At 38.2% G+C, this 16606-nt stretch overlaps 1 protein-coding gene across 9 annotated transcripts in view; it reads right to left on the bottom strand.

The window, feature by feature from the left end:
* Positions 1 to 12219, bottom strand: part of TENM3 (teneurin transmembrane protein 3) — a 1301596-nt gene extending 1289377 nt beyond the window's left edge. For 5 of the 9 annotated variants that reach the window (XM_040490383.1, XM_040490387.1, XM_040490391.1 and 2 more), the window contains exon 1: positions 12080 to 12219. The gene's annotated coding sequence lies outside the window, so the exon portion shown is untranslated. The remainder of the gene's footprint in view (positions 1 to 12079) is intronic. The other 4 variants (XM_040490389.1, XM_040490392.1, XM_040490393.1 and 1 more) reach the window with 1 other exon arrangement.
* Between the last annotated feature and the right edge of the window lie 4387 nt (positions 12220 to 16606).

Raw genomic sequence — 16606 nt, 5'->3', positions numbered from 1 at the left:
TCAATTATACTACGGAATATACAAAATAATTCCTAAAACTGATAAATGAGTTTTGATGTAACAGAATACAGTAACAACATACAAAAATCAATTGTATGTCTAAGTATGAGAAACAAAGAACTGGAAAATAAAAATTTATAACAGATGCCATTTAAAATAGCATCAATATAATGAAATATGTAGAGATAAATTTTTAAAAAATGTGTGCGGTCTTTACACTGAGAACTACCAAATATTGCTGAATACAAGACCAAAATAAATGAGAAGCACTTAGGAGACTTAATCTTGATAAGAGTTCAATTCTCCCAAGACTGATTTATATTTTCAGTGCACCTCTAATCAAACTTTGAGCAGGTTTTCAAGTTTAAAAGGCTGTGACATATACATGGCCATGCAAAGGAACAATCGTAGCGAAAATAATTTTCAAAAAGGAAAAAAAGATTTACCATATTTGGAGACTTACTATAAAGCTACAGTAATTAGCGCGCTATGTGGTACTGGCATAAAGATTGATAGAAGAAAACAGCCTATAAATAGACCCATTCTTATATAGCCAGTTGGTTTTGGGCAGAGTTCCAGGGAATTGAGTGAGGAAAAAATGACTTTTGAACTCATGGTGGAGGAACAATTGGATGTCGTATTGAAAAACAGATATAGGGGCGCCTGGGTGGCGCAGTCGGTTGAGCGTCCGACTTCAGCCAGGTCGCGATCTCGCGGTCCGGGAGTTCGAGCCCCACGTCAGGCTCTGGGCTGATGGCTCAGAGCCTGGAGCCTGTTTCCGATTCTGTGTCTCCCTCTCTCTCTGCCCCTCCCCCGTTCATGCTCTGTCTCTCTCTGTCCCAAAAATAGATAAACGTTGAAAAAAAAAAAAAAGACATTATTAAAAAAAAAAAAAAGAAAAACAGATATAAATCAGATGTGAATATAAAAACCAAAATGATGGAATCTCTCAGAGAAAATGTAGGTGAACACATTTGTCACTTTAGATGAGACCAAGATTTCTTAAATAGGATATAAAAAGCCCAAATCTTAAAAGCCCCCCAAAAAGTTAATAAACTCTACTTAATCAAAATTTAAACGTGTTTTCTTCAGAAGACACTACTAGGAAAATGAAAAGGATAGTCATGACTGGAGAAGATATTCGCAGAACATATATCTGAAAAAAGATTTATTCAGAATACATGAAGTACTCAATAAGAAGATAAGTAACTATCTATTTATTTATTTATTTATTTTTTTAAACATTTATTTATTTTTGAGACAGAGAGAGCATGAACAGGGGAGGGTCAGAGAGAGAGGGAGACACAGACTCTGAAACAGGCTCCAGGCTCTGAGCTGTCAGCACAGAGCCCGACGCGGGGCTCGAACTCACGAACTGTGAGATCATGACCTGAGCCGAAGTCAGACGCTTAACTGACTAAGCCACCCAGGCGCCCCAGTAACTATCTATTTAAATGAGCAAAACCTTTGATCAGATAGATGCATTTTTTTAAAGATTTTATTTGTAAATGATCTCTACACCCAACATGGGGCTCAAACTCACAAACCTGAGACACATGTGCTACCAACTGAGCCAGCCAGGTGTCCCCATTGAGATACTTTATAAGAGAAAATATCCCAATATCCAATACGCACATAAAAATATTCAATGTCATTAGTCGTTAGGAATATGCAAGTTAAAACCACAATGAGATACCACTACGTAACCCCACCGTGACTAAAATTAAAAGGACGGACAACACCGTGTTTTGGTGGAAATGTGGTACAACTCATTCTCTTATTGCTGATGCAAATGCAATATACTCTTGAGCACTTTGGTAAACCACTTGTTGATGTCTTAAAAGTAAATGTACATTTACCCTAAGACACAGAAGTCCTACTTGCAAGGCATTTACCAAAGGGAAGTAAAAGTGTATGTCCATACACTGTTCTTAAGTATTAGTATCTTTATTCAAAAAAAAAAAAATATTACAACTTAAATGTCCCTCCATTGGTGTGCATGGGGAAATAAAATATATCCATGCAATGAAATATTTCTCGGTAATAAAAAGTAATGAATTACCAATGCACACGACAAGGAGACAATCTTTATGGAAAGTAATTCACTAGAACAATGAGAAGATTGACTGCATTAACGAGGTTTTGGGAGGAGAGTGGGAGACAAGGTGATCAGGGAATCCCTAAATGAAGGTTGGACCAGGAGACAGATAACCTATAAAGTGGCAGTTTGGACATTTAATGGCTATGTGAGTCAGGTGTCACGTGCAGCTGTGTATACATCTCTAGCTTTTTTGTTTTTGTTCTTGTTTTTTTCGCACATAGGATTTCTTAATGGCAATCCTGGAAGACATTTCTTTCACTCAAGTAACTTCCAATGATGATCGATTGCACCATCAATGAAAAAATTAGGAAGAGGGACTATTTGGGCAGATGTTGGGGTTAAAATGCAGAATGTGGCTTAAGATATCTGGATTTTAGAGAACAAAAAACAAATCGCTTTTTAAAAAGTGAATAAGCCTCACTTAAAAATCAGTTCTTTCCCACTACTTCTACTGAGCAGTTCTTTTCTATCTCAGAAAACAATTTAAGATACGTCACTTTCCTTCAGCCTTCGTATAAGATTCTCTGTGCATACCGAAAAGAATATGGTATCTTGATTTTAAGCTAGCATTATATATGAGAATGCAGATTTGCAAGATTAGAAGGCTATTATTCTCTTAATCAATCAATTATTTGCTGTACACGGAGTTCATTTAGAAGATTTAACACTGAATTCAAATTGTTCTTTTAAAATTTGCCCCAACAAACACGTAGAACACACGTAGCATAAAGGATGTATACTTATACTTAATTCTAAATTTAAAAGAAAGCTATACAGTAGCAATAAGAACACTAAATAAAAGTAATTTTCTACCTCCATTTCATGCAGTAAGTCAAGAATGGAATTCACACCTCGAATTTGGTATTCCTTATGTGTAATCTTTAAGAAAAATGTAAGTCATTCAATTACATTTTCTGCACAGGATATTAAAATGTGAGAATAGTAACTTAAATTCAATTTTATGTCTCCTTTAAAATCCTTATACTTTTTCTTTGTAACTGAGCATTTTTTGAGCAAGTGACTTCTTTATTTTGAATATAACTCTTATGTCATATACAGAGTATCTACTGTGTCTTCCTAGAAAGGGAAAATCAATGAAAATAGCATGAGGAGCCCCAGTAAGCCTGTTTTTGATGAATTATGTCCTTAAAGATATACCCGTATGTAGTTCAAAATGTATTGATCAGAAACAACTGTTTCTGTAATATCAATAATGCACTATTCTCTTGAACTTCCCCTGAAGTGACAGGGTTTAATCGAGAGATCCCTAAACAATAAATTGACTACCAAGAGGGAGACAGAATAATGAAATTGACTCAAACTTCTAAAATAAATAATCATTCTAAACTTGAGGAAAACATATTGACGTCTGTGTTTGCTCTGCCTTTTTTTGACTTGTATCTTTCATAATAAGCTGCTTACCAATAGGATTATTACTTCACCAAGTTTAAGCTCTTAGCCCACTGACATTTACTTTTCTGTATGCTATTCAATATTAGAAATTAAAAATGAAAACAAATCATTTTGAAATGCCATGATCACTATTTTGAAATCATTTTCTATTATAAAATGCAAACTTCAAATAAACTCTCCCTATTAGATTTAATTCACTTCCTCTTTTTGTGTGCTGTTTTATCACCAATTAAGTTATTGAGGAACTTTTTTAAAGCCTTTCTCTAGAGGAAGAATATCCCTGTACTAATGTTGTCTATTAGTTGGAAAATCATTTTTCTATTAAATGTTCAAACCATAAATCCATTACCCCAATGTAAGAGATGAGCTATAGAGATCTCTTATTCTTTCTTTTAAAACTGTCTAAACAATTCTATGGATAATTCTGAATCAAACTTCTTGATTATTCAAAGAACGCAGTCTTGCAATGAAAACCCTTTAATCTATTCTGTAAAATCCCAAACATTTCCTAACACATTATTCATTCAAAATATTTTCTATAATATTCTAGATAAGAAATTTTGAGTAATTCATTTTACATATTTAAAACCCTACTTTTAATCTCTAATTCCCACAGTCTATGTATAACCTTCATTTGTCAATATAATTATCTGATAATACACAACCTGAGCACAAGTATTACCCATCTGTTCCATCATCTCGCTCTCATCGAAGCATCTTGCTCTTAAGTGTATTATGACAGGAGCTTTGTTATATTAGTTTAGAGTCCTGAATCCTGCTTTGTCAGTCTAAAAATTTCTGAAAGAAAATGACAAATTTTGACAAAATTTGTTCTAGCAGGTTCTGCTGCTTTTTCTAAGACTCGATAAATCATTTGTTCATTCCTTGGGTTTAAACTCTTAACTGCCTTATCTGTGTTATGTCAAGATCAGAACAAATTGGGTAAGAACTTGCAATGAGTAGGTTAACGGTCCAAGGCTCTCTAGACAATCCAAGGATAAATTGAAGGTTCATACGTCAGTGATCAGAATACTGGCTTTGGCATCTGACAGAATTCAGACTCCAGCTCTGTCACTTAATAGCTGTGCTTTCTACTAAGTCAATCTTTCCTAGTACCTTTTTTTTTTTAATAATATGAAAATGGGGACAATCGTTAGTGAATGATGATTAAATGAGATATGCCATAACTAGTGTCCATAAGATTTTTCAGCAGAGAAACGCTCAGTGAATGCCAGCTGTCTGTCTCCTTGTCATTATAAGAACAGTTTAACTACTCACGTTCTATTTGATTTCTATTGTTGGGAATGCCCTAGTCTACAATCCCTTCCCCCTGACTCTCTTGTTAGGACAGCCTCATCACTAATATGAAAAATTAGGTTGAATCCACTACTTTCTGACTTTTGAGTTTTTTTGTTAACTTTTTAAAAAAATTGCAATGAATATATACGGAAAGACTAAGCTAATTATACCTTGTCACAGATGATGTTTTCTTCCATCACTTAACACCAATATCACCTATATGTAAGCAACCTGATATTATTTAACTATATACATATAATATATAATATATAATATATTATATATATATATAATATAATATATTATGTATATATATTAATCTAAGTATTGCTCACATGATTGCTTTCCTGTTGGACATGCATTTTAGAAAGTTATTCATTTAAATAATAAGCCAGTTATTACACCTTGAAATACCAGGTATTTTAGATATGTTTCTATAGGATTTAATGTTTCACAAACCCTTGAAGAATGTTACTCAAACATCTTTTTATCATATTTGAAATATTGCCAGATTAAGACCTCTGCTCAGCAGGCATGATGGGGGGATGTTAAAATTTTCATCATTTCTAAGATTGATTATTATAACTCGTAATTTTCTTTTCTCATAGTCAGCTGCACCAGAAAACAGCACTTACAATGGATGAAGAAAAGAATCCTTACTCTCCTACTCAGTTTAGATTAACAGGCTGCTTTTCTCCTGCACCTGCTGATGCAAGTTTTGTTTCAGATGCCCGGGACACGTGATTTATTTGATAATATGACTTGTCCACTACAGATAGGTTGATGGTAAATACACTTTAGGCCAGAAGAAACAGAGATTTGTGGCTGGAACAGGTTTAAGATGAACGTGCCAGTCATATGTAGAGTAAGGGGGACCTTGGGGGTATTTCAAAATGTGTAATGTCATGGAGGCAAAGGAGGAGCATAGTTAACTCCAGGAAACCTTTTTAAATTATTTGAGTTTAAATATTAGTAAATGGGATGCATGATAGATTCATGATAATGATAACGATAATAATTCCATTGGTATCTATTTATTAAATACTTTGTATGTGACAAGTAATGCCAACTGATTTTCTACACGGTATTTCCATCAGTCATTGCAATCCCACATTGGCACTTCTTATTTTTAGCCCCATTTTACACACGAGGAATTTGAAGTGCAGAGATGTTAATTAGCATACCGAATTAAGAAGAATCTTGTGCAAGATTCTTGTGCTAGAATCACTTGTGCAACTCTTGTAAGACTTGGTCTTACAAGACCAACAGGCCAACAGTCCTGTGTTGGCCAAGGAGAGAGAGTGAGGACCTGACACTCATAAAGCATGGAGGCATCACTATGTGACTCATGGCGTCGGGGTTTGGACTGAAGGCTGCTGTTTCCTCTCAAATCACACAGCATAGACAGATACATACGGAATAAGGAAAGGATGGTATCATTTATGAAAGATGAGTAATCTGCTTGTTGCTCCGCACCATTTACAGGGCATCGCCCCTTTATCATCATGGGGTAAGACTACTCTTGGAATCTATGTTACCTACTCAGGCCTCCCTTAACCTCTTTCCTCTGCTGTTCACAGCTAAACCCTGCATAAGAGTTTTCATTAATTTAAGATTTGGGCAACTGGGTCTCCCCATCCCAATCACTGCTATCACTGGATGGCATGATCTGGTCCCTTACTCTCTTGATACTCACATTTTCAGGGAGCTTTTCATCCACTCCGCCTCAGCCACCCACTCTCAGTGTCAAAATTAGAATATTTATCTATACCTGAAACTCTACTTCAAAATGTTCAATCAAACATCCTCTGTCTCACCACAAACTTCTCTCCATCTGCCCTGTTGGCTCAGTTACTCTCACTACATCTGCTATGTGACGCCATCAGTTGCACAGCACCAGGTTTTCTGGTCTTTGTTTCATTTCCACTGCTGGTTGGTATCAGAAGCCCTGCAAAATTGATTATTCTCTTACCGCCATCTTGCAGCCTCATGCTCTTTTGTTTCATTCCACACTAGTTGGAAAATTCCATCCTGGACTATGTGAGTTTTCCTGCTGGAGGGCTGGAAAAAGTCATGTAGTTCCCTGAAAAGTCATAGTCACCAACCTCAAGAATGTTTCAGCATCACTGAACAAGCCCACTGCGTTTCTCTAGTTCTTCTTCTTCTCTGTTCAATATAATGGCTATTTCAAACACCCCTACTCCCCTCCACCCCATGACTCTATCTTTCCCTAATATTCTTAACATGATCATCCTTCCTACAGCAAGTACTTCAATCCACCATCACCAAACCAACAATCTTTCAGCATTAGCTTCCACCCTTTCCTCTTTCTCTTGTGATACAGCGTGAATGATATCCCATTTCCTTTATTTTTTAATGTTTATTTATTCTTGAGAGAGAGAGAGAGAGAGAGCTGGAGAGAGAAAGGTAGATCACGAGCAGGGGAGGGGCAGACAAAGAGGGAGACACAGAATCTGAAGCAGTCTTCAGGCTCTGAGCTGTCAGCCCAGAGCCTGATGTGGGGCTCGAATCCACGAACCATGACATTATGACCTGAGCTGAAGTCAGATGCTTAATCGACTGAGCCACCCAGGTGCCTGCCCCCTTTTCCTTTACAAGACCATCTTTTGCATTGGATTGCTGAGACCCATCTCTGCCAATTTTCTCCAGAATTTTACAGTATCATTAAAAAAAAACCTCCTGGGGGTGCTGAGGTGGTTCAGTCATTTGGACATCTAACTCTTGATTTCAGCTCAGGTCATGATCTCCCGGTTCGTGAGATCGGGCCCTGAGTTGGGCTCTGTGCTGAAGGTATGGGAAGCTATTTGGGATTTTCTGTCTCCCTCTTCCTCTGTCCGACTGCCATCTCAAAATAAATAAATAAACATTAAAAAAAAAAACAAAAACAAAAACAAAAAGCCTCTGTTCATTTCACATCTTTCCCCTTATGCATTTCTATTCATCTTTTCAACTTCATAGCCAGATTTGGAAAGAGTTGTCTGCATTTGTTGATTCTATTTCTCCCTCTACCATTCACACAACTACCTTCTTTAATTTGGGTTTTGAGTCACTGCTCTAACAAAACTCTGTTGCTAAGGCTACTAACGATATTCTTGTTGTTTAGTTCAAGGAGATACTTCATAACTCTCACCTTACTGACCTATTAGCACTTTGCTACAATACTCTCTTCTTCCCTTGGTTCCTAGAATGATCTCACTTTGTATGTTTTTCGTAATTCTTGATTTCTTCTCGGTCTCCTTTCTCAGTTGTTCCTTCTCTACCCAGTCACTGGAGCTTGAGGTCCTTCAAGTTCTTTCTGTCCAGGGCTTTCTCTTTTATCTCCCAATGATCTCTCTCCAAACAATCTCATTCTCTACCATGACTTCAATTGCCATGTAAAAGCCAGTGACTCCAATTTCAAACTTTTGTCCAGATTTCTGAGCTCTAAAACCACAGATACCCTCTATCCATTTTAGATCTTTTGTAGCCACTTCAAACCAAACATAACAAAAATTAAAAAGACCAGTATGTTTCTCTGGCCAGAAACACACGAGTCATTTTGGCTTTTCTCATCGCTAGTCCCTCCGGTGTACTCTCTTTCTGAACCAGCTGCGAACATGTCCTTGTCTCCACCTTCTCCTGGACCTTATACCTTCACACTTTCCTTCCTGAAGTGCTGTGAAATCTGCCAAATTGGTCTTCCCTTATCCTCTCCTCTCCTTTCTCTGTCTGTTCTATTCTCCACATATAAATCAGAGTGATGATTTTTTAAAATAGAAATCTTACCTCAGGGTGCCTTGGTGGCTCAGTTTGTTTGGTGTCTAACTCTTGATTTTGGCTCAGGTCATGATCTCATGGCTTGTGAGACAGAGCTCCACAACAGGCTCTACGCTGACAGGGCAGAGTCTCCTTGGGATTCTCTCTCTCCTTCTCTCTGCCCCTCCCCCTCTCATGCGTGCGTGTGTGTGTGTGTGTGTGTGTGTGTGTGTGTGTGTGTGTGTGTGTGTTTGCGCACGTACTCTCTCTCTAAATAAGTAAATATTTAATAAGTAATTAAAAAATAAAGAACTCTTATCTCTTCTAATTGCCCTTAGAATACAGATAAAATGTCTTTAATGGGGTCTACAAGGTGCTGTGTGACCTTTCATTCACTCATTGCAGCGGTAGGATCTTGGAGGTCCTCTCTGCTCCCTGTGCTCTGAGGACGCTGGGTCCCTTTCAGCTCAACACGCATGCTAGGCAGTGCCCCAACTCAGGAACTGTGTACCTGCTCTTTCCGCTGCCTCCATCGCTCTTCCTTACAATGCTACCTTAAGCTCCAAGTCTGCTCTCACAGCAGCTCATTCTCTTCGTTGACAATGGCAGGCCTGCCTGTTACATGTAAACCGAGATACAATTTTGCACTTTATTTTGTACATCGCTCTGAAAAACGTGTCATGATAGCACACTGTAGGTGTGAATTTCATGATCCCCAACACCTTGCAACAAAGTCCCTGGCACATAAATGTTTGTTGAGTGGAAGAATGTGGCTTACATTAAACTTCTTTAACGAAAGACGAAAATTACATTTCTTAAGTGTTTCTTTTGTTGTCATTATTCAGATTAATTGTAGCCTATAACTGAAAATTATTGCGGTGGCAAGTCCAAAGTGAGATTTTCATTCTCCTTATTATGGAATCATCAGCTCTGGAATAATGAATGCATCCAGGCTTACACATGGAGATTTAACAGATAGCACTTTGGTGTTTTCTACGCTCCCCACTGAAGGATGTTGTGAAAATATCAACAGAAATTTAAACGATACCGGGAGAGTAGGAGAAAATGGCGTCATCTGGACAAGTCAAGTCACATTCTGAGTTGGAGTCTCAAGCTCCCAGATAAGCAAAGCAAATTCCCAGGATCCAGAAGACAATCAAATGGTTAGGGGGAAAGGGGGCAGATGTTTTTTTTTCTCTTTCAAATATTTCTGTCATATTTGAAATATTTCAATATTTCAAATATTCAATATTTCAATATTTCAAATATTTTCTAGTAAGAAAGCAGGTATAGCTCTTTACAATGTGTTTTATTTCTGCAAAATCACTCTGAAAGAGTTTGCAATGGATATTACTCAGGTAACTACCTCCAAAAAAAAAAAAAATGCTATCATAAGGAATAGAACCCATTGTATTCATGAATTAGAGAACTTGTAAAAATGCACATTTTGGTATCAATGCTGCTGCGGTGATGTCATCAGACAGAGCACAGTTTGGAAATTCACGGCTTCCAAGGGTTTAAAAAATGCCCGTGTTAAGTGCCATGTTTTCAACCCATTAATGTAGTATCAGTAAGTAAATGAGGATATCATTTAAATATAGCATTTTCTCTACATATTAGTTAGTAGCTCAATGAACAATTTGGCTTAAAAACATGCAGAGTAGGGGCACCTGGGTGGCTCAGTCGGTTAAGCATCCGACTTCGGCTCAGGTCATGATCTCGTGGTTCATGAGTTTGAGCCCCGCATCAGGCTCTGTGCTGACAGCTCAGAGCCTGGAGCCTACTTCGGATTCTGTGGCTCCCTCTCTCTCTGCCCCTCCTCTGCTCGTGCTCTGTCTCTCTCTGTCTCAAAAATAAATAAAAAACATTAACAAAATAAAAAAAAAAATATGCAGCGTGACCTGAGTGACAGGTTTTTTCATACGATTTAATATAATGTATTCAATGAAACAGGAACCGTCTCACTTTGCTCTGAAAGGAAATTGTTTCTTAATTTTAATTTCTGCAAAACTGAATGATGAGTTCTGTCAATGAACAAATTTAAAGACTTCGATTTTATGGTTAAAAGACCAAATAAAAGAACCCCTTCATTAATTACATGTGTTTTCTAACTTTCAATTCAACTGCTACTGAAATATAATGTTCCTATAATTTTATTACTCATTTTTATCCTCCTTCCTTCTTCAAATAATTAGATTACCCAAATTACTTATCTCCAAAGTAAAATCTATCCCATGTTGACAGACCGGGAGTCCCATGTCAGGAAGGTTCCTCACAGCGCGTAATTAGTTCAGTTCAACCCACCAGCAATATTGGAAAGTGATATATAGCCTATAGCTTAACGACAGCAGAAAACTTACACTCTCTTTACTTGCCAGAGCATTCATGCTCTTGATTTCACGAGGGTATTTTTAGTTTCTAGTAATTTGGGAAAAGGTAATAGGTGACAAAGTCAGAAAGCAAAGTGTAAAAATATGGTGTAGAACTCTAGCTATATATAATACCTATAAACTGTATAGAAAAGTACATTTGCATTCCAATAGCACCTGTGACATTTAGATGTTCTATCGAATCCCCGCTCTCAATCTTCGCCTGCATCATATGCCAATATTCTCTCTAAATATAGTCAGAGACCATCAAAGAGTGGAGCACTCAAAGGATATATGGTGCAGCAAATAGTAAATTTCTACGCTTCTCTACTTTTTATAATTCTTGCTTATAAAGTGGATAGTAAAAGTATAATTATCTTTAGAACCACTTCCAAATTCCATATCAACAAACTTTAACAATGACCATAACGACACCGAAAAAAAAGGGGAAAGATGCAGCTTTATCAGAGTTTTACTTTATGATATATCCATCAGCGTGCCCGACAACATTCTAACACTGAAAATTAGATTTATACGTCTCTTACGAAATAAACCTGCTTTATGTAGATGTATAGGATCTGCTCATCAACACAGCAAATAGCCTTGATTTCCATTTAACGATCTCACTAGCGTACGACAGATTCTCATTCACATAGATCACTACACGCTTGTTATAGATTTTTTTTTCTGGCAACATTTATCTTTCCTGTTTTATGAACCAAAGCTATTTTATGTTTTCTACCTCTTCTCTATAAAATTCTCATAAATAATTACTGGATTTCAAAGGCTCCTGGCAGCTGGACACTTGATAATAGCCATTTCTAACTGATGTTGAAAGAAATGCACTGGTGAGATTAAAGACTTACAAAATAGTCCGATTTCTTTCTTTCTGCTTGTGGGTTGGCATGTGTGGCATTGCATGCTTGTGCACAAAGAAAAAGCAAGATGTCATTTATTTACAGAAGTAGTCTGGCTATAGGCAGGGTGCAAAAAAAAAAAAAGTGTAAAGAGAAAAGGTAGATGTTTGGCAGTTCCTTAGAAGTTACGTCTCAAAGAATGACAGGACTGACTGGGAAATCAGAAAACAAGTTTCTCCAGGAGACAGGGCTATCAAAGCGCCTGGCCTCGCACGGGCACTCACCATTGTTGTGTAGTCCCAGGATGCTGTTCCTGACCTTCAGGTGGGCCGGCTGCCAGCAAACTCAGTGCACTGTGCCCAGGGCCCCCGGGCTCTGCCTACGTGGGGCACGGCGGCCACCCAGGCTTCTTAGGAAGCAGCGCTTCTTAGGAAACAGCTCTTGGCCTGGAGAGAGAAGGGCATTCCTTATATAAAAACCACCAACTACTAGGATTGCATACGAATAACCTACATGTATAAAATCAATTTTTATTGGTAATTCTTACGTTTAAAGATCTATAATGCCACGAGTTTTAATATTTTTCCCAGGAAAAGAGAAAGGAGTGCCTAAGTTTGCCACGAATTGCACATTTGTAAGCATACAGTATCCACTTAAGATATAGAGAAAACTCTAAAAGCACATGGTTGTCTATAGGTAAGTAGCAGGTTCATCAAGATACTGGTTCTGATCTTCTTGCCAACGGATTTCATTTTCTTAGGATGCTGAAGTGATAGTATTGAAGCCTAGTGTGATCATGTATTGGGCATATCTAGTTTGTGCACCTTATGACAGCACACATTTTGGATGCTGCCAGCAGTGGAATAAGTTCAACTTCATGAAAGGGTTTACCTTTATAACACGATAGGTTATTACTTCTAGATGGATGAGGAAGACAACACAACTGTTAACACAAAGCTCCTTCCCCATTCCTAGGGTTTCCTTTCACTTTATGGCCATTCCGTTAGGACAAAAATCCAGGCAACTTCTGCCCCAGGGAAGGTGAAATGACTTACTGGTTGCTGAGCTGAGAAAAAAAAAAAAATCTCGACAATTTTAACCTAGACTCTTCTCATCTCTGTTTCTTGGGAGCTGATCCCTCCACAGAAAACACACTTTCTTTACTGTGTTCCCATACTGAATGAGCTTTTTCAGAGGAAGGTGTTGTCCAGGATAGGAGGAGTGGGGAGGAGTGGTTGCCACAGTTGTCTGTGTGAATTCGAGTCAGGGAGTGTTGATGGTACCCAGCATTTGATACCACAGTCATGGTCTTTCCTCATCTACCTCTTCAGTCTCATTTCTGTGCACCTCCCTAAGGTACACCATCATATATCAACCAGAGCGCCTTCTTCCAATTCCAGTTATGCTGTGCTCTGCTGTGTCAGAATCTCTCCCCGGCATGCTCTATCTAGAATGCTATTCCCATTAAACACACTTGGCTGGCTCCTTCTCACCTTTCAGTCCTGATTTCAACGTCTCCCACTCAGTGAGTCTTCTTGACCACCCTATCTAAATACCAAGCCTGTCTCCATACTGAATTTTACAGTCTTCCACTCATTCCTCCTAGTGTAACTCAATATGTCATTATTTTGTGGTCTTTTGGTTGGTTCCCTCCCCTGGACTCTAAGTGGCAGGGGTCTTTCATTACTACCCCATAGAAAGTATTATCCAACGTTTCTAGTATAAACGTTTCAAAAGGGAAGGGTAGACATGGAATCTTAAAATACATTTAATTTTCTGGGAAACAGAAAACAGGGTGCCATAATAGTTTAAGATCATCATGAAATATTTTTGAAATGAGTGTGTAAGAACTATAATGCCCATACGGTATTTTCTTCACAAATAAAACCCTAAGCTCACTTCCCCGTCCCCCTCAAAACCCTTTGCTGTGCCAGAAGATGTTACCACGTAATGAGAAACCCAGAGCTGGTGTACATCATTTACCACCACGTACTTGGGGCATTTTACACAAAGCAAAACGTTTTCACACAAAATACAAAGTGTTCATTGACTGTTATCAATCGCTTATAGCACTAGACACGTTATCCAAAGATATTCCAGGTGGCTAAGTAGAAATGTGATTGCAGCGTGCTGTTTGGAAGACTGGTATGCCGCATGTGGGACCACCAGAACCTGCGTTTCCCAACTACCCCAAAGAGTTGAGAAATCCAACTGCTCACGTGGTTTTCCTCAAGAGCCAGCTTTTGTGGCGGCCACAACCGCAACGGTGGCAACACCAGAGAAGACAGTGACTGCAGAGGCAACAGCACTTACTGCCTCAAAATAGGCAACAAAAACATGATAATAGGGTCATAAGTTGTCCCTAAAATGTCATACGATAATAGGGCTTGGTGAACGGCAATGTGCTTTGGGGATGAGTTTATAGCAATTGCATTCACCAAAGTCTGTTATCTCTGTGTATAATCGATTGTGTGTCCTGTTGTAAAACTTCTGATAACAGGAAGAGTACAACAGCAAACAGAGTTTCTGGAAACAAACATGATCTGAAACTCATTGAGCAAAGGGAAATAAACTAGGAAAGGGATGATGCCACATTTGTCCAGGGAGGGCACGGACTTGCGGTTGTCTCAGGTGGCTCCTCAGACTTGGGGCTTTCTAAGGCCACCGGAAGGGTCAAGTTTGGGTCCTTCTTTGTTCCAGTCTGGCCCTGATCACAATGCTGGCCTAATCTGGGCAGGAGGGTTTGCAGGAGATGCTGAACAAACTAAAATCAGGTTGGGCCCTGCCCCAAAGGACAGGAACTTAGAAAAGGACTCGCAATGCACGCTGGTTAAGAATTCCTTGGACAAGGAGTCACGCATAGATATAGCACTTCGCAATTTCTGGGTTCCAGGAGGATGTGTGTGCCGCTTACAGAGGGGGTTCAAGTTAGGAGGAAGGCAAGTTACACCTGAGGACAATCTTGAAGTCTTGCAGTGTAACTCTTAACGTACACCCAAATGATATCCAAATAACTTATGTATCTATCAACTGAACTCATATTTCATAGACACTTATATTATGAAAATTAGTCAAGTTATCATAATGACTCAGTAACTTTGAGAGTAAGTTATTAAGGTAAGAATTATCTGCAGATGGTGACAATATATATATCACCAAATGGCATAATGGTAAAATATATAACATATAACAATATCTATAATATATACTCAAATATAAACATGTAAAATAGGATAAGAAACATTTTAATAAAAATATAAATATATTTTTTTCTTTTTTTTAATAAAAATTTCTTTTTGAACATTTATTTATTTTTGAGAGAGAGAGAGAGAGCATGAACCGGGGAGGGTCAGAGAAAGAGGGAGACACAGAATCTGAAACAGGCTCCAGGCTCCGAGCTGTCAGCACAGAGCCCGACGCGGGGCTCGAACCCACAGACCGCGGGATCATGACCTGAGCTGAAATCGGACGCTTAACCGACTGAGCCACCCAGGCGCCCCTAAATATATTTTTAATAAAACTCTATAAACCTATAAGCTGACTATACTTACAGATATATATTTTTACTATCGTTTTAGAGAATGCACTTCATTGCATCATTTTCCTGGATCGCTACATGTGTGCACATACACAGACCACCTTAATGTGCCTCATTTTCCAAGGATGCGTTCCTGGAACAACTCCTGCCAATAAAATGAGTGTGGCAATGAGATATTCGAGCTTTTACGTCACACTCTCAGAATTTGGATGCATTTCCAGCATGTGAGAGAGATTATAGCTGGATAAAAGAGTCAATAGTCTACCTGCTAGAAATGGCCATATTTAGCTTGTAGGGTAATGTTAACTTCACTATGGTATTAGTAATCTCATCAACTTTTTGGTTAGGGATGGATAAATAACGAGCTTTTAGTATGTAAATTACCAACAAAAACGTTTTGCAGAAAATGGGTCAGGTTAGAGATGTAAATGAGGCCTAAAATGTCTCATTAGGTTTTGAATTGCCTTTTTTTTCCTAAGCATTATAAATCTTGCAAGCTTTTGGGGTAATTTTCTTGCTTGAATAAGCTAGTAAGATCTTTTCCAATAATAAATGAACTCAAATCCTAATTCTCAAAACTAATTCTGCTTGAAAATATACAGCAAATTGAATATTGAAGTTTAATTCATTTCAAAGTTACTCGATTTTGCCCATAACATTTTTAGATAATAAATTGTACAGAACACATGTATAGATTTCATAATGGACATGCTGCTCAGGCGTGGAGACGTATTTTTCAATGGCTCACATTTAGAATCCACTGTACATTTGAAGGATACTTACCAGATCTTGGGACAACTCATTAACTATGGAATATGTCTATCTTTTGTGAAGCAATGGATCTTTGATTTAGCAAAAAAGTCTCTGTGGTGCTCTTCTGACAAGTCCTATTTGTAACGCTCATTACTAATCCATATTTCAGAACAAATACTGTGCGAAAACATAATCTTGCTCACAGCACTGCTCTTGGGCCGGCTTACATAGTTAAATGATCACTGCAGACAAAAAGCCTGGGCAAAGCTTCCTTAGATCTTATGAGACACTAATAAAACAGCATCGCATCACACAGCACAGCCTGTCACTTGGTAGTTTCCCACATTCAACTTTCACCACGTTGGTTTCTCTTCCACATACCGCTAATTTGCCGCAGTCTGAATTAGCCTCGCGTGACAATGTATGAAGTGTTTGTTGGTTATGTTCATCCATCACAGCATTGCCAATGTTTAGGACAGTTTAATGTATCAAACTCATGACGGGGGGCTGGATTTTTGTC

Source organism: Herpailurus yagouaroundi, unplaced genomic scaffold (genome assembly GCF_014898765.1).
Source record: "Herpailurus yagouaroundi ecotype Mexico unplaced genomic scaffold, PumYag 181, whole genome shotgun sequence".
In the NCBI taxonomy this organism is placed as follows: Eukaryota; Metazoa; Chordata; class Mammalia; order Carnivora; family Felidae; genus Herpailurus; species Herpailurus yagouaroundi.
The sequence above is the reverse complement of the archived record's forward strand: the minus strand, read 5'-3'. Positions and strand labels throughout refer to the sequence as shown.